Below are 22,247 nucleotides of genomic sequence, written 5' to 3'. Positions count from 1 at the left end.
CTGACCAAATCAAGATAAGGACTCGGATTTCATCACTGTTTCCTTCTTTCCCACCTTAGGAACACGTAACCTACGCGAACCTAAGCCTTAAAATTTGGACTAGAACGAGACCGATAGGGTAACGAGCTTATTAGGAAAGTCGTTCGGAAAATATTGGTTACTCTTTTGAGCATACTTTGAAGTTCATGATGGTTTCTGTGAGTTGAATACGCCGCCTTGTAACGCCGATGAGACCTTGGGTATCAAAGCTCCGCTGAGCTTCCCTCGTCTCTATTCAACTTACTTTAACTCGGATTGATTCCAGAGAGGTTTGTTCAGATTGTAACGAATTCCTTTTCGAAAGAATAAAAGCTAGTCTAGAAACAATCTAAGGGAGCCATCATGCTTTTTGTTTTCCAGATAAAATAGGCTTGTTGTGGTCGAGTCAGCCTTCTTTGTGTTTGTTTAGAATTCCCTTGCAGTTAGGATGTCGAACTGGTATAGCCAATACAATGATTATTCGACTGAGCAACATGAACATTATTCTTTTTATGACCATAGTGTGAATAGTGGTTGGGAACACCAAACTTTTGAAGATTATGGCTCATACCATGGTGAGCCCAATTACTATTCACATGAATACCGGTCATACGAGCAAAATTCCTATAATTCCTCTTCTTTAGATGAGGCACGTAAGATACTTGAGTCAACGCGTAAGTTACATGAGTCGACACATAAGTCAGTGGACACAGATGACTTAGTTATAGACGAAAGAACTGTAACAATGAGTGAACCTTCTTTAGAAGATTACCTCAGGAAGTTAGCTGAGTCAACATGTAAGTTAACTGAGTCAACACGTGAGTTTGCTGAGTCAACACGTAGGCTTGAGTTAGAGACGGAAGAAAGAATTGCTCGAATTACACTGAATTGCCAATACATTGCCTCAAAAATCAACCTTGAAAGTGAGGAAATTTTTTATTTACATAATCAAGATGACAAGGATAGAATTGGAAGCAATACTTTAGATGAGGTTCAACCATTTTCATGTTATTATGATTATGATGAGGATAGTGCTGATGAAGAATCTGAAATATTTAGGCATAGTGATCAGAAATTTGTTACTCCAGTTGAGCTTGATAATGAGAATGATATTTCTGGTTCAAATCCCGATAATTTTAATTATTATTCTCCTATTCAAAAGGACGGGGATTTGACTAGAGATAATACCGTTTTAGACGAAGTTGTACTTCCTTTTGATTACGAAGCCAATGATGGTTTAGAGGAACGAGTTTATTTTGAGTCTAGCGATTTAGAAACAACAGTCTTAGACAAAGAAAGTGAACTCGTAAAAATGAGTGAGGATGCACCTGATTACAACTTAGAAGAATCAATTGACCATTTTCAGGAATCTAATGATTTAGGAATTAGGAAAATTGTGACTAGTCTACCTAGAGACACTTAAAACTCTAAGTTTGGGGGTGATTATCACTTTCATGATGCCTTACTTTTAACTCTTAAGTTCCCGCGTGTAGGACTTGACATTTGTGCCTCAACCATCTTACAAGATTATCTTCATACACTTTTTCCTGAACCTAGTTGTGTCCATAAGAGAGCTCAGTTGTTAGAAACCCATCCTCTGGTTGATGTGGTTAACCCAGGCTATGATACCAATATTGACTTTGTTTTCCCACCAAAACATTTTCTTCCAATTGTGGGAACTTATGATTTTTAGATGTGTCGGTTATTAAGTTTTGAGACCAAACCTAATTACTTTAGGAAAATAGGGTCGACACATTTTCTTAAGTAAGACCACCTATTTCATTGTGGTCAGTTGTGTGTGTCAAATCTGATTGACTCAGAGGATCCCCAATTATTCAGGCTTTTGTTATGCGCTTCTAAGTTCTTAATTGAGTATTTCCAGACTCTTCAACCTGATCTTCAGAATACCTTTGAGGAAATCCAACCGATAAAATCTTTTTATTTAGACCCTTTTATAGATCCTGAACTTGAACCACAACTAGATGTAGTTGTCTTAAACAAGGGTATGTTCGATATCTTCTTGGATTGTTGTAGTGTCCTCTTCTTGTGGTTAGGACTTTTTGATCCGGATGACCCACAGTTATTCCGGCTACTGCTTTATGATTATTTGAGGTGATTAATTCCTTCCGATGTCTGGCTGAAGACTTTAAACTTAGCACTTCTTGGGAGGTAACCCAATCTCATGCAACACGATAATATCTTTCCTTAACTCTTTTGCTTCGAGTGGTAACAGTTTCTCCTTGTTCATTCTTTTAATTTTATCTTTAGAACATTGAGGACAATCTTAGATTTAAGTTTGGGAGTGTGGGAGAAACTTTTTAGTTGCAATAAATAAACTCCAGAGCCTATAAATTTATGTTTATTAAGGTTGGCACTAACCAATCTAAGTGGATGGGATCATCTTGGTTATAGGAGTTGAGGAACCAATCTGATTAAATGGAAACATCTAAAGAGTCTATTCATAAAAGCACAGAGCTCAGGTGTTAGAATTAAAAAAAAAAAAACATGGTAGTTTCGCCATATCTCGTTGAATCCTAATCCTTCTGTTTTTATTTTTTAAGTGACTTAGTGGGGCACACGATTCAAGTTGTTACCTTTTCTAGGGTGAAATAGAGTGATTGAGATACCAAAAAAAAAAAAAAAAAGACCAGACCATCTGACCAACCGGAATAAATTCAATAAAGTCGACCACTGGTGCCCTTGTATATGCCAGTTGTGTTGACCTAGAGTTAGATTTATCGACCACTGGTCCTCTTGTATATGCCAGTTGTGTTTATATTAGTCAGACCGGTATCTCAGTCCATTGGGATAGGTTCATCTTGGCAGAGGCCTTCAGACAGATATGGGAAACACCGTTCACTTTAAACCATCTACTTTTCTCTTTATCCATGTTCTTAATCTTTCCATGTGATTGGTTGACTCCGGTTATGATGTCCAGAAACTATCTGAGTAGAGCTCTGCCACTTATATATGAATTTTAGTATGCCGAGTGCAAACTCGTGTACATCAATTGGAATTTCGCATCAGGGTACTTCCTCCTATAGTCAATGATTGTATGCCAACCAAGGAGAATCTTTATTGCCTTCCAAGGTTCTGTGTAGATAGCTAGGGTCTGGAGTAAAGGTTTTGTGGGTACACCTCTGGTAAACCCTCCGGAGACAACACTCCGCCGCTAGGGCCACCTAGCGGTTTAACGACTTGTTGCACCTGCTTAGTGTAATCATTTTATTTTTCTAGATTAGTTTTTCTCGAGGACTAGCAAATAATAAGTTTGGGGGTATTTGATAGACACATTTTTGTGTATAATTTTTCCTCAATATTTTGTATTGTTGGTACTCGATTTCGTACTTATTATGGTGTTTTATGTGTTTGTAGGTATTTTTGGAAAATTCGGATCGAAAAATTGCTCGGGGCGCCCGGAAAAGTACTAAAGGCACCCTCATTTTGGATAAGGGCACCCTCAGGCGCCCCAGCTGTTACATGTGCCCATATTTTGGATCAGGGCACTTCATCTTCTTCATTTTGAATTTCAAGTTTTGGCGGGAAAATTGTGGCAGAATTAGGGTTGGAGTTTTTGTGCGATGCAGTGAGACTCAATGGATGTAATTGTTTGGGAAGACTTGTTTCAGTCTCAAAGGCGTGGTAAGGTTGCCGGAATTGATCAGAACTGGCTAAATCATCGAGTTTGAATGAATCAGGGAGTTACGGGTTTTGCTTAAGGAAACCCGAGAGTTGTTGTTCTTGATCTTGGAGACTTATGGAGCAATTCAATCACTCAAATGGGTTGGTATGGGCTTGTTACACGTAAACAGGGCCGGTAGGCCTGTCAATATATGTCCGATATCCGGAATCCGTTTCCGAGTATTCGGGATCCTATAGGATTTTATCCGTTTTATCGGATATCAGATACAGATATTTATCGGATATTTCATCCTTCACCTATCGGAATCGGATTAGGCTCTATCCGTTTGGTTAATATCCGATATCCGATAGAACATGGATTTATTTGTGATTTACCCTAACCATGTTTATGATTTATTTGTGATTTACCCTAATATCCGATATCCGATACAAATATCCGATATCCGACATGATATGTTTGAAAAATTGAACTTAAATTTCAATTATGAACATGTTTTAAAGGGTTTTTAACATTTTTTTTCAGAACCGGATATTATCGGATAAATATCTGATATCCGATAGCTAGCCTATCGGAATCGATATCTAATTTTGATATCCTATAGGATATTACCGGATATCGAATATCCGGTAGTGCTTAACCTGTCGGATATCGGATTTCTGAATATCCGACCGATATTCTTCCATTGACAGGCCTAAGGGCCGGTATCTATTTCAGATTCGAAAGAATATGGTTGTGTACGTGGATTATACAAAACAGGGAAAGTGGTTAAGAGAGGATATTCACGGAAGATATTCACAGGGATTGTACGCATTCTTCTGTGCATGGCGTGAGATGGAAGTGTGATAGAGTACATCTGAGCCGTGAACATGAAGATTTGGAACGTGCTTAAGAAGATTAACGCGTGAAAAGTCAAGAAAGGAAAGAAGATATTCCCGAGAATAATCCTCTTCACTGCCGAGTAAATGGAGATCACTGTGAGTTATTACGGAGGATTTTCTTCACCTGTTGTGTATAAATAGCATCTTGGGGTATCACTAAGGGGGGATGGAGAGTGAGGGGAAGAAATAGAGCGTAGAATAGGAAGTTGCAGAGTTTCTCTGCTGTTGCATGAAGAAGAAAACACGAAGAACATTGCACTATCCAAGACAGTCGTAAACCACTGTCGTATTTCCCTTCAATTGCAACAGTTTTTCAGCGACTGCACAACAGTCACTGCTGCACTTTCCTTTCATCGTTCCTAGAAACAGTTGATCTGCAACTTTTATTTGCGTTGCAGTTTTCTGTTTTATTGTATTTTCACCTCTTGTAAGCACTTTTGAGCAATGAAAAAAATTCTTTTGAGTGTGTTTCCAACATGAGGAGTTAAACCCAACATTGGGAAAACGGAGGAAGCTGGATTTCACCATTGGGGTAACTTAATTAATTGTTTATTTACTATTTGCATTGATTTTTAATGAATTATGATTTCTATTAACTACTCGTGACTTTGTTTGATGGAGCATGCTAAGTTCTAGGTAATTTTGGTGCGCCATGCTTATGACCTACGTGTAATATTTATGAAATCTACTTTGGAAAATAATAGAGTTGATATTTCCTTTGTTTTGAGCTATAAATGTCTACAATTAATTTTTGAACCCCATGAACATGAAAAACAGTGGAATCCTGAGTCCCAACCTCTCTTCATCATGTCACCATATTTGTATATATTTTCTTTATTTTCCTTATTTTCTTTTAAAATCTTAAAACAAATTCTCAACAAGTCTGACTGAACGACAACCTTATTTACCACTATCTAAAATTAGATCAATAACTAAAGTCCTTGCAAGGTATGATCGCAAAGATTATTTCGTCTGAGAGTAGGCTTATTAGCATAAACAAAAACCTCTTATATGAGGTATGCCAATCTAATCAGATGACGTCCATATTTTCTTTGAGTTTTGAGTTGATATATCTCCTTAAGAGGATCACATCCATAAAAGTGGCGTTGATACCCCGTGGTGAAGAGTATCCGCATACTGAAATATGGTACCAATGGATTAAAATATCCTCATGCTCTTGAGAATAATGTAAGATCGTTAACCAGCTGATTATGAACTGGTTGTCGATAATGTTCAGAGTAGCTAATGAAATCATTGTGGATGGATATCCCCCTTTGCAAAGGAATTATCGACAAATTTTATATGATTGGCAGATATGGACCTCGGTTCATATTGGGATGTTCTCTCCCTTTTGTACTCTTTTGAGACCTTTGTCTTAACATTGCTTACAAATTTGATGCTTATATAAAAGTGTAGTGAGAGAAATAATTGAGGTCGCTTGTTATACAACGCTACCCCTTGAAAGAGAGTTTCCACAAATACTAACCAGGTTGTTGGAAATATGGTCTGGTAGTCATAAATGACTCGACATATCACCTAGGTAGTAACTGTGTATTTATACTCATATAGATTTTAAATGAAACTCTTGTTTGTCAGTCGTTGATATTGTATCATCTTAGCGATGCTCTGGGCATTGATGGTGAGTATATTTCTTGTTCTTGTGCATCAATCGAATGGTCAAGTTACTCCATTAATAAAGAATTTTGAACTTATTACTCATGAAACCATTTTCATATTTTCTGTTTCAGACGTGCCATATTCCACTGTTTTTATTACTCTACTACAAGATTTGTAAATTTGATGAGAAATTCTTCCCGACGTTAGATGGAGGAAATATTATCGCCTGAAAAACGGCGTGAAGTATCCTAGTTTTCACAAAGATAAACCAGAATATATCTCATCTTGATGTCTTCATTAGTGAAAGACATGCAGAAGATTTGATATCTTCGGAAATTGTAGATCAATTTGCTCATGAGAAGTTGTGTATGTAGTAACTAGTGTGTCATTTGAAACACACCACAGTGTGGATGACTAGTTGATTGAAAATATTCCGCTCCTCCTAAAAGGAAAGAATCAATCATAATCATTGAAAGATAGTACTCTCAAAGAGACTATCAAAGGAAGATCTGATTTCTCTGAGTATAGTTCTTCTCATAAGAGAACATCTCTGCAATAGCCGTGGAACTTCAAAATAAGAAGATTCCAACGAAGCATGCATGCAATCGAGAAATTTGGGATCGTAATCCAATGATTCTTGATGACATAGTCAAAGTATCCACTGATACTGTTGTAGGTGTTTTTGGTTTTGAACCACTCTTTGTGGGAATGTCATCAAAGGTATGATTGGTTAAACCAAGAGAGATCGAAGCAGAATAACAACTTTTTTGCAAAATGCATAACATTAGTACTGCAAACCGAACACTCGATAATGTGAGCTACTCTAAGCCGCAGGTGGGTGTTTGCAGTTTCGACATCCAATAATGTAACCCCTAGTGGCTACAGGTGGGCGGGTGGGCATAGTGAGAAAAGTAAAGTCAACTAATGGCACAAAGTCTTTCACAAAAACATGAGATAAATTTATTTGTAACATATTCCCTGTTGTGGATGCAATTACCACTTTGGTATTTTCCTGGAAGTCTTTTAAGTACTCGACATGCATCTAGAAGATGTGGTGATTGCAAATTTGTATGAACTACATATAAATTCCTGAAGGTTTACACCTATTAGTAGAATTACCATGTCATATGCATTTTCTCAATGAGGACGAGAGTGGTCAAACCTCTAAGTGAATGCCATTGTTTAGGAATATGTGAACCATCTCCTATGCCCATGTATTTTGCATTTACTAGATTTTATTCATACACCATCTATTTGATTGGAACTCCTGAAGAATCCTCCAAAGCACAAAAATGCTTAAAACAGGAGTTCGAGATAAAATTCTCGATAAAACAAGACCTCAATCTGTTGATTGAGCATTGTATCTGGAAGTCCATTAATTTCGTCAACCTTAAAGGTTTAGACATGTTTAAATGGAAAAGTTGGAATAATTGTAGCTACACGATCTCTTACTTTTAAAATTGATCGGTTTACATCTCAACAAAGGAGATGTATCACTCTATGGTTTGTATTACGCAAAAGATGTGTAAATGGTACACTAGCTGAAACATGCTATAGATACGTGATATTGGGGCTGTATTAATCATATAATCCCGATTCTACGCAACACCAATATCGAGACATTGGTCCGAAAAAAGTTCCCCCTCATCTTCGTGGTACCATTAAGCTGGATCTTTTGCATAAAAGATCACAGAATGTCTCCCACAGGGAAAAGCTAATCAGACTGTTCAAGTTTTGATTTTTTTTTTGGCAGGTTTGTTAAAGCAGCTAAATATTTTCCTAGCTATTAGTCTGGTAATAGAGGATTCTTGTTTATCCTATGATCGAATATGATTGTTCAGACAAAGCTAGTGGAGAATAAAAGGATGGCACAACCAGAAGATCATTAAGAAATTGCATAGAATAAAATCAAATTAACTTTCTCAACTAAAGGAAGATGAAGCTGATGAAGACATTAGAAGATGGCTCGTGATTTTTATGCAATTGTAACGAATAGAATGATCAACTGAGTTGGCTACTCATTAGGGGGAGCAAATCCACAGAAGACTAAGGATAGTTGGACATTACGTCGTGTACTCTTTTTCCTTAGTCAAGGTTTGTCCCACTGGGTTTTCTTTGTCAAGGTTTTAATGAGGCATGCGAGTCCATCGTTATCCGCAGTTCGAAATGTTGTATTCTTTTTCCTTCGTCCTGGTTTTTTTGTCCTACTGGGTTTTTTCTGGGCAAGGTTTTAACGAGGCAACATCTGCGGGTTTATCATCGTTCTGAGTACTCATATTTTCCTACGTTCAGGTTTTAGCCCACTAGATTTTCCTGACGAGGTTTTTAATGAGATAATAACTTAGAATGGTGATCATCATCTGAAGAGATGAATATCCATAAAATCTTCATGGAATTGGTAATTGGTTTACCACACTTTATTCTTGAGTCAGGTTTTTTCCGCAAGTGTTTTTCCTGACGCAGTTTCGGCAACTGGAGAAAATTCGTGACTACCATCATCGCTTAAAGGCCACCGGTGTTGTATCCTTTTTTTCGACCAGTTTTTATCCTAGTTGGATTTTTCTGGCAAGGTTTTGTCAAGGCAACAAATCTTTGTTCGGATTTTTATCACACTGGGTTTTACCGAAAAAACTTTAACGAGATAATGTCCCTAGAATGGTGGTCCAACGGAGAGTGTTGTATACACACCATGGTTGGCCCACCATTAATCAAGCATGATTGAGAGAAATCCAGAACAAATGTGCGGTGGCTGATCACTGTTTCACCTGGTCAAGATAAGGGTAAGCTATACTTAGGGATAAACTTGATTAAGGATAAACTTGACAACTAATGTACTTGTGTGCGGCCATGTGGCTGGTTCGGGAAACTTCTCTATACCGATTTGCTTGTACTCGAGAGCTATAAATAGACGTAGCCCGCAACTGTGAGATGGATTACAGATATATATAGACACGAGGAAATAACATCTTATTATGTTTTTATCGAATAACAGAAGTAATTCACTAATGTAGATCAGACAACTACTCATTGTTGACTTTCATGTGTATAAGATGTACACTTATCACGTACTGTTTAGTTAGTATAAACGGAGAAGAAAGAAAAGATAAAAATGGAGAGAAAAAGGAACTGTGTTCCTTTGTTCATTTTCTTCTCAATCTTGTCCAAGGTACAAGAAGCCCAAATGATATGGGTTTATATATCAGTAGTATACAAGAGGATATACATGATTATAAAGGGTGTTTATCAGCACACACTTGACACGTCATAGCTAGTGTGGTTTCTCCTCATGTATGTGTCATGCATAATGACACGTGAGACACAGTGGGTCCCACTTAAATGTGTTACTCAGGTGGATCAGCCACCTAACTATCCAACCTTTTGATAACACTCCCCCTTAGATGATCCACCATTCCAAACATTGTCGCGTCAAAATTTTGTCAGAAAATCGGGACAAAAGCTAAACACTAGTAACTCCAAATGAGGTTGGTCTCCTCAATGCGTCTTCTCCTTTGTCGAAGCTGAACGACATCACTAGAAAAATCACTTGGGACAAAACATGAGTGCCCAAAGTTCATAATAATGCTGACATCAATGCTAATGTTGCCTCGTTAAAGCGTTGCCTCGTTAAAACCCAATGGGACAAAATCCGAGCAAATCCGTTGCCTCGTTAAAACTTTGCTAGAAAGATCCGACTGGGATAAAAACTGGCCGAAGGAAAAAAAGAGTACAACTCTTGGAGCTTTAAAATGATGATGGTCGTCATGAATTTTCACCCGTTGTTGAAATTGCATCAGGAAAACCATTTAGGACAAAACCTGAGCGCTAGGAAATACTTCCGGCGTCAAAATTTATGTTAGGAAAACCACTCGGGACAAAACCTAACCGCCTGCGTCAGGAAAACCACTTGGGACAAAACATGAGCATTCAAATTCAGAATAATTCCGACGACGAAGAGCATGTTGCCTCGTTAAAAACCTCGTCTGGAAAACCACGTGGAAAAAATCAGACCAGAGGAAAAGAGTACAACGGACGTCGTCTGGTAATGGTGCTGAACACGCATATGCTGCCTCGTTAAAACCTTGACAAGGAAAATCTAACGGGACAGAACCTTGGTGAAGGAAAAAGAGTACAACGCGTTTTAGTCCATCCAAAGATTCTACGGGTTTAATCCCCCTGAAGCATGATTTCTTAAAGTGGCTGGTGGTGCAAACATTATATAGCCTTCAAAAGACCGCTCTACCGTTTGCAGTTTATGGAGGATTGACTGCAGGTCTTGCGCCGGGTGCACAATCGCCATTGTACACCTCGCATTTAAATCCGTAGAATCAATTTCAGCATCTAAAATTGTAACCTGCAAAACAAAAGTTAGAAAACACAAGATAATGCATGCATTATATCCATATATGGTACTTCTGGACCATAAATTTAACGTACGTATCAGATAGATCGATCACTTCCCAGTAATGGTGCTAATTTAGAAGGACGATAAGTATACGAGTACCAAAACTAGATACTCTGGTACACACAAGTTTTATTATGCTAGCATGTCCTCGAACTTCAGGTCGAGCAAATATCTCGATTTCAGCGAGATCTCAAAATTTAGTTCAAGCGTGGATTTTAGCGCTACTAAGGGTTCTTTCAGAAGCCAAAAATGATATCATCATTTTATCCGGATTTTAACCTTATACCAAGAACATAAAATACACAAAGGATTGTTCGTAAATTTCAACTCTTCAAAATGGTGATTATGACTAAATTTCAAGCCTGACATAATTCACAAGGTCAGGAGGCTGCCAGAGTTAAAACTAGAATCCTTCAGGGATTCAAATACAATCACCAGTCATAAGTCATAGCTAGATGCAATTAGAGTCTTCCAGAGACTACCACGCTAAAGTGCATCAATATTAGGAGAATACCTTAGAACCAATCCTGGGATTCAGCAGGAAACCCTTAAATCGCACTTAAAACGATAATACTATTCTCTCTGCGCTTAATCTCAAACACCAACCTGTAATTTTCAGGCCTCACAATTTTACGGTGTGAGTCGGATCCGAAATTTTGCGCTTTTTCGAGAGATTCCATCTTCTACCTTAGTTTGAGGTAATATGTCATATGCCTACCAATCACAATGTCGATGTTCCTCTGCAGAGGGGTACACAACCACTATTGTAAACAGTAATCGACAATCATATACGATCTAACACATTCTCTATTGCATGCATATTCAAGAAAATTTCACAAACTGGTACCAGCGCCACTTCAGTGGCATTATCATATCCTCATCTTCAATAAGAAGTTTCAAACTTAGAGAATGTGGATCATATTTTGATAGTCTCCACGAGCACTATCTGTGTCTCTCTTCAAGAGCACTACATATTAGAAAAATGATTGGAATTTATTTTAAGAGGCATATATGAGGCAATTATTCAGGCCTCAAGCGTGTTTTAACACACGACTTTGTCACTGCGAGATGCATGATTTAACCTGCTGAGACAACTTCCTGTGTCTGCATCCTCAAGTAAGTGACAGAAAATATTTTTCCAGAGCTACTGCAGTTATTTGTTTTAATCATGAGTAATCTCCAACACCTCAATTACATCCAATATCTTGGTGTGAGAAAAACAAATGAGATGGTTTCACGCCAATATATAGCGGCAGCCATACTTTCTTTGATCAGGATAAACACTTAATCAGATAACCTATTTAATTTGTTGACATTGTTCACTGCAACCTTTAGGTGGTTCTTGTCATCTCCATGACTTCAAGGGAAAACCTTTAAATTTTGTCGACATAATACGTGCCATATTTAGGTGGCAGTTTTTCTCCCCCTGGTTAAGGCGGGAAAACCTTTTAGGTTATCATAATTTGCACCATCCTTTTATGGTGACGTTTCTCCCCCTGACTAAAATGGGAGAACCTTTAAGGTTATCAACCCTACTCTTGTCAAACTTCTGGTGGTGGGTTGTCATGCCAACTTATGGTGGCATTTTAGTTGTCCTGATCATGGCGGAAACATTAGTATCTCATTTATGGAAACTTCTGGTTCCATAATTGCCTGATTTTCAAAGGCAATTCTGCTCATGATAGTTTTTGGGTTTTAATTTAACTACACAAAGTACCCAAAAACAACTGCAGGCTCGACAAGAGATGAGACATTTCACGTCGTTCCTTTTAACGGTTTACTTGTACCCAAAAACAACTGCAGGCTCGACAAGAGATGAGACATTTCACGCCGTTCCTTTTAACGGTTTACTTCCTCCTCCTAACGGCGGGATTACAGTCTCATCTTCAATAAGACATTACCAGCTCAGGATTTTAAATGTCTTATGAATCGAAACCAAAACACGTAAATTTAAGATGTAAGGTTGCTTCCCAAAACAATATTGATGGTAAATAGTTGGTCGAGAAATCAACTAAAGATGCTTAAACAAAAGAACTCAACTAAACCATGTCGAGTGCGCACATGTGCTAGTTATAAGCTCGATATAATACCAACTGAAGGCAAAGCATCAAAAGCTTATAAATTTACCACCAAAATAAATGGACTTAGCTGGAAAGTCCAAAAATGGATACGCAACCTCAAGATTTGCACAAACAGTTTGGCAAAATCTAACATTACGTGTTAATATAACAAAAGACCATCTAGTAGATGTGTCTATCAATACATTAAAGTACTGAAATAATTGTCCATATTGCAGGGTAAATAAGTCCTGCAATTTCCACCTTGAATCCTTTCTAGGAGATAATGTTGGTGATTCAGTAATGGGTTACCATAATGTTAATGTTAATGCAATTTAACAACCAATTGTCTCAGGGACCAATAACACAATTTACATCCTTATCTAATAGAAGCTTCAGGTTCTGTAAAGGATGTCCATGAGCATTTTGAATCGTCTACTCATCTTGGTAGAACTTTGGTGTCCATACTGATCATGCGTGAGCATGAATAATTCAAGGGTCATTAAACTTCTGGCTAATGACAACGTGGAATTCGACTGTTCGAATTCTCCTATGGCACACGCCATAAAAGAAAGCGTTACATTTCTTTACGATGTGCTTCTGGCTCAAAAACAAATGAAGTAACAAAATACTCCATAAAAATGCTCGTTTGTCGTTTCATGGTGGTAACGCCAAATATTCTCAAAAACTCAACAGATTCTTCAGGAATCCGGAATATTATAAGGCGTTAATAATACTATCCTTTATACCACCAGAATGATACACGCTCTTTTGAAGTCGTCTATCATATTAACCGAACCCGAAATGGTATTTCACATTTCTCAAACCTCTACAAAGGTTATAAAATGGTTCGAAAATATGTGATTGTTGTTCCGCCTAAATTTGAGACAAGTATCTCTGTCGTCCATATCTACACTGGATTGGTTACTTCTGGAGTCGTATCCTTTAGTGCAGATAGACGAGAGAAAAGATAATGGAGTCATCAACAAAAACATTTGGTGACCATTGGATACTTCTAGAACCCAAAATTTTATGGCTTATTCCTAGAATCCATGGACCACTTCTGGAGCCAAATATGGATTACTATAGGAAACCACAAATTGCATGTTGGACTGCTTCTGGAGTCGGCAACGTCTCATGGATTGCTTCGGGAATCCACCATTTCCAAAACAAGGAAATAAAATAAATAAAACTCAAAACAACGAAAACATAAGTACAAATATGGTACCAACATAATAAATCTCCATTTTCGTCCCTCGGGATCGACGGAATATTAATTTACAAGTGTGCAAATGGATAAACAGTTTATGACAAAGTTCCCTAGTTGGTCGCTTCAGGGACCGCCGATAGAAACGGCTAGCACTTTTATAACGGGTCACTTCTGGGACCAATGGGCTAGCGGAGCACACATTTTGTACCCATATTATGCCGCACGAGGTTCCATCTTCTGGTGGAACTATTTTAAAATTTCTGGAGATAACCAAAGCTGAGAAAATCAAATGTACGCTATCCTTCAGGGATGCGACAATTTCTCGCTTTACCGGTATTAAAACCGTTAGTAGCATAATAAAATGATAAAGAAAATTGACAAAGTTCACGGAATTACGATACTCACCGTCCCATACTTACCAACAATTACAAATTGAAATATATATCACGTTGATATATATATGCGCCTTAATTAGGATAAAGTTCAATTTAACTATACAAATCGAAACTTTAATCCGTTATGGTACCCAAACATTACCCCTACTATGTATGCGGAGGTAAGTAAATCGCTCATATTTGACACCTTTGATTAGTTACTCGCATTTAGAGTAACATTTTTCAATTAGTATCCTGGCCATACAAACAGAATAATTATGTAAGTGCAAGGCTGTATCCAATTGTTAATAAAAAAAAAATTAAACTGAAAGTTAAAAGGAAATCTTAGCCCATCATGTCGATCTCATCAACTTCACTGATCATGTGAAGTAAGTAATTTGTTTTAGCGCAAACTGAGAATCGTCAGTAGCAACATGTGACCATCCTATAGTCATTTTTCATCGGTATTTCCGTGTAATAAAATTTATCGACGAGCAATCGTGCTGATAACGTATTATGTTTTTATCGAATAACAGAAGTAATTCACTAATGTAGATCAGACAACTACTCATTGTTGACTTTCATGTGTATAAGATGTACACTTATCACGTACTGTTTAGTTAGTATAAACGGAGAAGAAAGAAAAGATAAAAATGGAGAGAAAAAGGAACTGTATTCCTTTGTTCATTTTCTTCTCAATCTTGTCCAAGGTACAAGAAGCCCAAATGATATGGGTTTATATATCAGTAGTATACAAGAGGATATACATGATTATAAAGGGTGTTTATCAGCACACACTTGACACGTCATAGCTAGTGTGGTTTCTCCTCATGTATGTGTCATGCATAATGACACGTGAGACACAGTGGGTCCCACTTCAATGTGTTACTCAGGTGGATCAGCCACCTAGCTATCCAACCTTTTGATAACACATCTCCTTTATTGCAAATTTTCTAATTTTCTCTGTAATTAAGTTAGCTTGGCTAGTACTTTGGTAATAACATTACAAGTCATATGCCATTAATCTAATGGTTACGTCTAGTCACTGGAATAATTAGTGACTTCGTCCAACAAAGAGTTACAACAGAACTCATTTACTATCGAATTATTGCTTCAAAAATTAAAATTGCTACTGAATTATATAATTGAAAAGAATTCATTTTTTACATAGCATACAATAATTCTTTCGCAAATCTTTTACAACAATAACGTATGGCACCGGTTATCCGGTAGATTTGAGGTGTTATTGTTTGATTCCATTTTAGAAGGTAGACGATGGATTGGAAGGAATTACAATAGTCCCAATCTGAATTTCACAATTTGATTGTATATATATATTTTTTATTTTTTTTGGGTTTCTAATATTTGTTTAACAAGTCAAACAATGTTCAAAATGGTGGAGTGGGAATGACATCCAATACAATTTTCCTTTGGTAGGGAAGCATTGATATAAGTCCTGTGTGTAAAAAGAAAATCTCATGTTTCTATATGTCCAAGAACATATGGAATACAAATACCAATTGCTTCGATATTTAGTTCTATTTTATTCGTGCTTCAATATTTAGTTCTATTTTATTCGTTGTCGGCTATAAATTTGGTATGTCGGCTTGGCGAAGATATTATTGAATATCTTCCTTTCATATTATATTTTTTTTCTGGTGAACATAGATGAAGAAGACATTAGCCATATCCCCAGCCCTCTTCCGCCCTTATATAATCCATTAGTTGGTATATAAATCAATATTAATAATCAAGTTGTTAAGTGTTTACTTTTAAAGGACTCAAATTCTCGGGAGGATAGTCCCCTAAGAGCATCCACAGTGGGCGAGTATAATCAAAAATTTGGGATAAGATCGTAACGCAGTGGGACGGAGTAAAGATTAAATCCCAGCCAAAGATCAAATCCCAGATCATATTTGGTCGCGACCAAATACCAAATCCTAATATAGTCGGGCGTAAATTTAAAGTACGCTTGTTGCTGGGCGGACACCCAACCATCCGCCCGTTCACTTACTCATCAGGCGGGCACCAAACCATCCGCCCCATTCAAAATGAAATTCATCAGGCGGACACCCAATCATCCGTCCGTTCACATTTCGTCAGGCGGACACCAAACCATCCGCCCCATTCAAAATGAAATTCATCAGGCGGACACCCAACCATCTGCCCGTTCACTTACTCATCAGGCGGACACCAAACCATCCGCCCCATTCAAATTTCGGGCGTAAACCAATTTTACGCCCCATTCAAGCGTACACGAAATTTACGCCCGTTTTCGTGCGGTGATTAATTTTACGCGCGACCAAATTTGGTCTTCTCCCCATAACGTCACAGTACAGATTAAACTCATATTTAGTCTTTTTTTTTGGTCTTTGATCTTTGAGTTTAGTCGTACCATTGCAGTCGCTCTAAGACATAGGGGGTTAATGAGATTGAGTTATGAGTTGCAACTGTCGCATGACCAGTTGGCCTCTGGGCTTGAGGAAGCTGAAAGGGGACTTTGGGCCCGTTCATTCAACATTTCCAAAGCAACCAAGGTGTTGAGTAAACAGGTGGTATTTTGCTTTATTCAACACCACCATAAGATTACTCACCTTGTTTAACACGCCCCTTGAATTTCTCTCCGTCCCTGATGACAACAGCAAATTCCAGATTGATATGCAACAAATTTTTCAAAGCAAAATACTTTAGTGCCGCAAAAGGTGATCAGCAGGAACCTCTGTCCCTTTAACCCCTACAGGAACCTAGGCAACTAATTCCCTAGTTGTTTACAAGTCTTGGAGTTTCTCCATAGACCTTCGTGAAGATTAACGATACCCTGCCTCAAACATGACGGCCGGTAAAAAAAAATTTTGATTGTAAATCAAAGTGACGAAAATATTCCGTTTGATTTAGACATATCTGGAAAGGTGGGTATGACTGTACACCACCAACTTTTTGTCTGGGAAAGTATATGAACAATTCCTGTACAATATAAGATTATTTCAACAAGGTAAACCTAGTATATATCCGAACTATACACGAACCGAATTCCAACAAGAACAAGAACAAGTCTTATAATCTATATCTCAAGACACAGGTTCAACAAGAACGAATCTTGCAGGTTCTTTACAGTTGAGTTAATATTATCTAGGATCAATTACGTACAACCTGTGATATTTCAATTATATAAAGATAAAGTAATATAGTACCGAAAAGAAATAAAACAGACACCAGGAGTTTTTGTTAACGAGGAAACTACAATCTTGTAGAAAAGTCCTGGGACTTAGTCCAGATTGAACACACGCAGATTTAAGTTGTTACACCAATTACCTACAACCAGACTTCAAACTAGATATAATACCTTCTTAAGTTGTATTTGTTCACCTGTAAAATTGTTAGTAGAACACCGACTCTCTTTAGGAATTAGTCTTGTAAATCTTCTAGTAGAACATCGATTCTCTTTAGAAGATGCTTTTGAAAATCTTCTAGCAAAATGTTAATTCTCTTTAGAAGATGCTCCTCAAAATTTAGGGTTTACACATTCTGTAACCTCATTGATTCTCCTCACAAGATCACCTAGAAATAATCTAGAGATATCTTGGTCTAACAAATCTAGACTTTATGAAAAACACCTAATACCGATGGCTAGAAAAATCACCTCGCATGTTGCATATTGCATCTTGCAACTTTGGCTTTGTCTTGCCTTCTACTTAATGAAGCTTCATTGAATCCGCCTATAGCTTCATTACATAGCCAAATGCATTTACAATGTACTGCTACCCTTGCAGTTCATTGGCCCTGCGGGGTTATGTCGTTCTTAGCACTTGACAGTCTACACAGTGTTGCGCCATTTTGTATGCATACTGACTTGGCCTGCAACTTTGTAATGCGTAATCATTATGCGACACTTGCATCCCTGTTACAGACCTCCCCCACCCAATATGTTCAACGTCCTCGTTGAACGCAACTAAGTATACTCAATATACTTGTTCTTCGGCCTTGTACACTTCTAAGCCACTCTCAGAATTCAGCAAACTTGTTTGGCCCTCATTCTTGCCAACTCTTTCTTTCTAGTACCATATGCCACCACTCAGCTTACTGCCATTGATCCTACTGACTTATACTGTTGTTGTCACGTTGGCCTACGCTCCAAATTCAACTACAATCGCATATCAACACCCAAATGCAACTTGGAAATTCTTGTTGCCAATTTCCTGAATTGTGCTTGAACTTTGCATGAATCATTTGTGCCTAAGTGTACACAAGTAATGATTCCTCCCAAATGATCACGTTGATCATTTCCATTGTCTTATGCCTTCAATTTCCGACTTTAGTTGCACCAAGAAACTCAACAGGACTTATACAAGACTTGCCCTTATGCTTCAATCATGTTGCGCCTTCGCCAAACATGCCATTCCTTAAGGTATGCAAGTTATGATTCGATATCACTCTGGTATGCGCCACAACCTATAGTCTTTGCTGCACTTTGCCAACATCAGAACTTTCACTAGATTTGGCCTCCAAATCATATTGCAAACTTCTCCTTCTTGGACTTGCATCATTTTTATGCCAAAGAACCAGTACCTTGCTGTTCTTTTGCTTGCACTATCACAACAACTGGATTGAAATGCATGACTATGGTATAGTCATGACTTAGGATACCCGTGACATCACACCGTCTTTTTAGACCAGGCATCCTCTTAACGCGCCTTTGAAACCAGCACTTTAAGCATCACTTGCTTTTTCAAACTGCCACGCTTTAATGTGGCGCAAAAACAACATCATGTTCTTCCTAACAATGAGTCAATCTTAACTCATTTACTTGATGGACTTACATCTTCATTATTACTGCGTTACTCCATCCTATCGCTGCCAAATTCCTTTGCACTTCCACCAACTCCTATATTTGCTTATTTTCACTTTCAGCGTCTTCTATTGCATATTTTGTCTTAATATGCTATGTAACATCTTCCACGCGAACTATCTTTACTTTGAACGAAAGAGGCAAGATCTTTCACTTCAAATACCCTCATTCACTACTACCTTACATAGAGAGACTTTATTCCAACACCAAGGTCCACTCGACCCAAACTGAAAGTATTCTCAAACTTCAACAAATACTCGCGCCAACTGATTGCAAATTGTAAGACCTAACAAGCCTTGCAATACTGACTTCAACTTCGCTTCTAAGCAACAAAGGAAGCGAGACAGCACCTACTGTCCCCAGTGTAGCAATTCACTTTTCCACATGCACTCTTCCAACTATCAACGTTCATATGTCACTCCCATATGAATCACACTATAATTGAAAATTAGTTGAATAATCCTTTTAAACTGGTGTTATAATTTTGCTTTAGCTTTCATGAAGATTTCTTCAAAAATGACCTTATGCCATTCTTATGCATCACCACTACTTTGTCCTTCTTCTCCATGCATCTACAATTCGCCCAACTTGCATCTCCAACAGCATCATGCATTTTGGCCATGCCCAAATCTCATTTGGCGCATGCTACTGTTGCATACATGCTATGCCGATTAGCATCCAAATCTTGACACAAACTTGTGCACCTTTGCAAAACTGGAACAAACTTAACTTGGTGATTCTGAGCATCACCATAGAGCTCAGCAAAGTCATATCACTCAATGACTTTCGCGGATAAACACCTTGGATAATCTTAACAAGGCCATAATCCTTGCAAATGAGGCGCCACTTCCTACGTTCCACGAAGCAATAATGCCACATTCTTCTTCAAACTTGGAACTCATTTATACTGCCCATGCACAACTGGTTACTCTTGTCTTTCCCCTACTCCAAAATCAGCTTTGTAGCAATACTGATTTGTAGTCGACAAGAACATCCGCTTGTGGTTATGATGAAATGCAGGTCTTTGAACACCCTTGTTCAATCATATTGATCCCACTCATAAACCAGGTGCAAACACACTCCTTGTGTGCATCTAGCATCAACGAAGAACTCTTTGCAAACGCAAGACCATGGTGTATCGGTTTTCCACTAACTTGTGCTTCTGTCTTCATCCTTTCCATAAGCTTTATGCTAGATAAGAATTGGCCATCCAATTCTTCTTTCATGGCATCACATTGCCACAAAAATGCTGGTTCGCAACCAGACTTTGCATTACCACCAAGGTACATGCATTCAAGAGAGATAACTTTAATCTTTCATCCAACTGACTATGATGAAGACACCTTCAATGTATCTCATAGATAGGTTCTTCATCTACTTTGCCACTGCAAAGGACAACAACATCTTTGAGTTCAGGAATTTTCGCAAAATTCCCATTACCACTTGCAATGTAACCGCTACTGATAACACTACGAAAGAATGCATTCCAAATGCATAATCTTCGCATACTAGTGAGAAACATGGACTTTAACACCTGAATTGCACCATAGAAGTCAGCATACTCCTTAGTTTTGTCATGTCATCACTTGAAAACCCGGTTTTCAATGACTCTTGCACGTTCGTCTAACACTTTGGGCAGAAATTTTGACACCTTTGTCATAAACTTTCATGGCCTGCTGCTTCATCAAGCATCAAGTTCATTCCAATTAATCTTTCCACACAAGACCAACTTATTCTAGTCTCCACTGAATTCTTCACTGAATTAATGGCCTGCTACTAGTGAAACCCAAACAATTCTTCACTGAATTTGACAAACAAATGACATTAACTTGAGTAAAAGAGAGAAAAATCAGCAAACTTTATCCCCTAACACAACTCTGATACCTGTTGTCACACGCCCATTTAATCGCCTAAAATTTTCTTGGGACATGACCGGCAATACTTGCAGTTCAGTAAGTCATCATCACCCACAAGTACTCAGCCTTGCATACTTGCATCAAAGTACGCATCTGCCTTCACTCTAAAGGCTTTGCACAACGGAAGTCTTTTCTTCTTTCTCTCTAACTCTTCATGCCCCCATAAGCATAAGAGGTTCTGCCATGCATCAAACCAATTGACAAACTCTCACAAATCATCAACACAATGAACACAACGATTACTGCAAAGAACCCATTTTATTTCACTAAAGGAAGATTACAAAACTCGTCCATCACATGGACCAAAACAGGCCATTCACCCTCTTGGTGAATGCCTAAAACACTCTCTACATTAGTGGTTCTTCTCCCAATTGAACAACACCAAAATTATTGATCCCTAATCTATTTATACAAGCTAATGATCAGGTCAAAACTTCTGTGCTACCGCTTGCACATCCTATAGACAGCCACATGTCCACGGGTAGTTTCCATAACCGTATAAAGTGTGTATAACTGACTAACCTTTACCAACTTCTGCCAAATCATGCCACACATGTCCCAAACGGTTGTAGACACTCTAATATGGTTATAAATTCAATTTATAACCGTTCCACCTTGCCTCACTTCATTGGCATGCTCGCAAAGCCAATAACCAACACTTGAGCTATAATGTGCCACTTTTACACCAACTTGATGCACCACTGCATATGGCCCTGATTTGAACTTTCTAAGACGCCTTAGTTAATCCAAATTCATTCCAACATGATTTCCAATTGATGCAAATACGTTCCATATGCTCATATGTGTTGTTCTTGCTTCACTTGGCCAATTTGCTTGACAATAGTAATGCGCACTCTCGCATTACTAGCTTGTTTGCATTATTCAAGCTTTGGCCAGCCTTGAACTAATGCATAGACTAATCCTTAGTCTATTCTACATGCTTGCATCTTCCTTAAGTTTGGGCCAACTCAATTCCACGGACATGCCAACATGCCGCATGCCGACATGCTGCATATTGCATATTGCATCTTGCAACTTTGGCTTTGTCTTGCCTTCTACTTAATGAAGCTTCATTGTGTCGTCCAATAGCTTCATTACTTAGCAAAATGCATTTACAATGTAGTGCTACCCTTGCAGTTCATTGGCCCTGCGAGGTTATGCCGTTCTTAGCACTTGACAGTCTACACAGTGTTGCGCCATTCTGGTTGCACACTGACTTGGCCTGCAACTTTGTAACGTGTAATTAGTATGCGCCACTTGCATTCCTGATATAGACCTCCCCCACC

Source organism: Papaver somniferum, unplaced genomic scaffold, assembly GCF_003573695.1.
Source record: "Papaver somniferum cultivar HN1 unplaced genomic scaffold, ASM357369v1 unplaced-scaffold_99, whole genome shotgun sequence".
Classification (NCBI taxonomy): domain Eukaryota; kingdom Viridiplantae; phylum Streptophyta; class Magnoliopsida; order Ranunculales; family Papaveraceae; genus Papaver; species Papaver somniferum.
Note: the sequence above shows the minus strand (reverse complement) of the source record.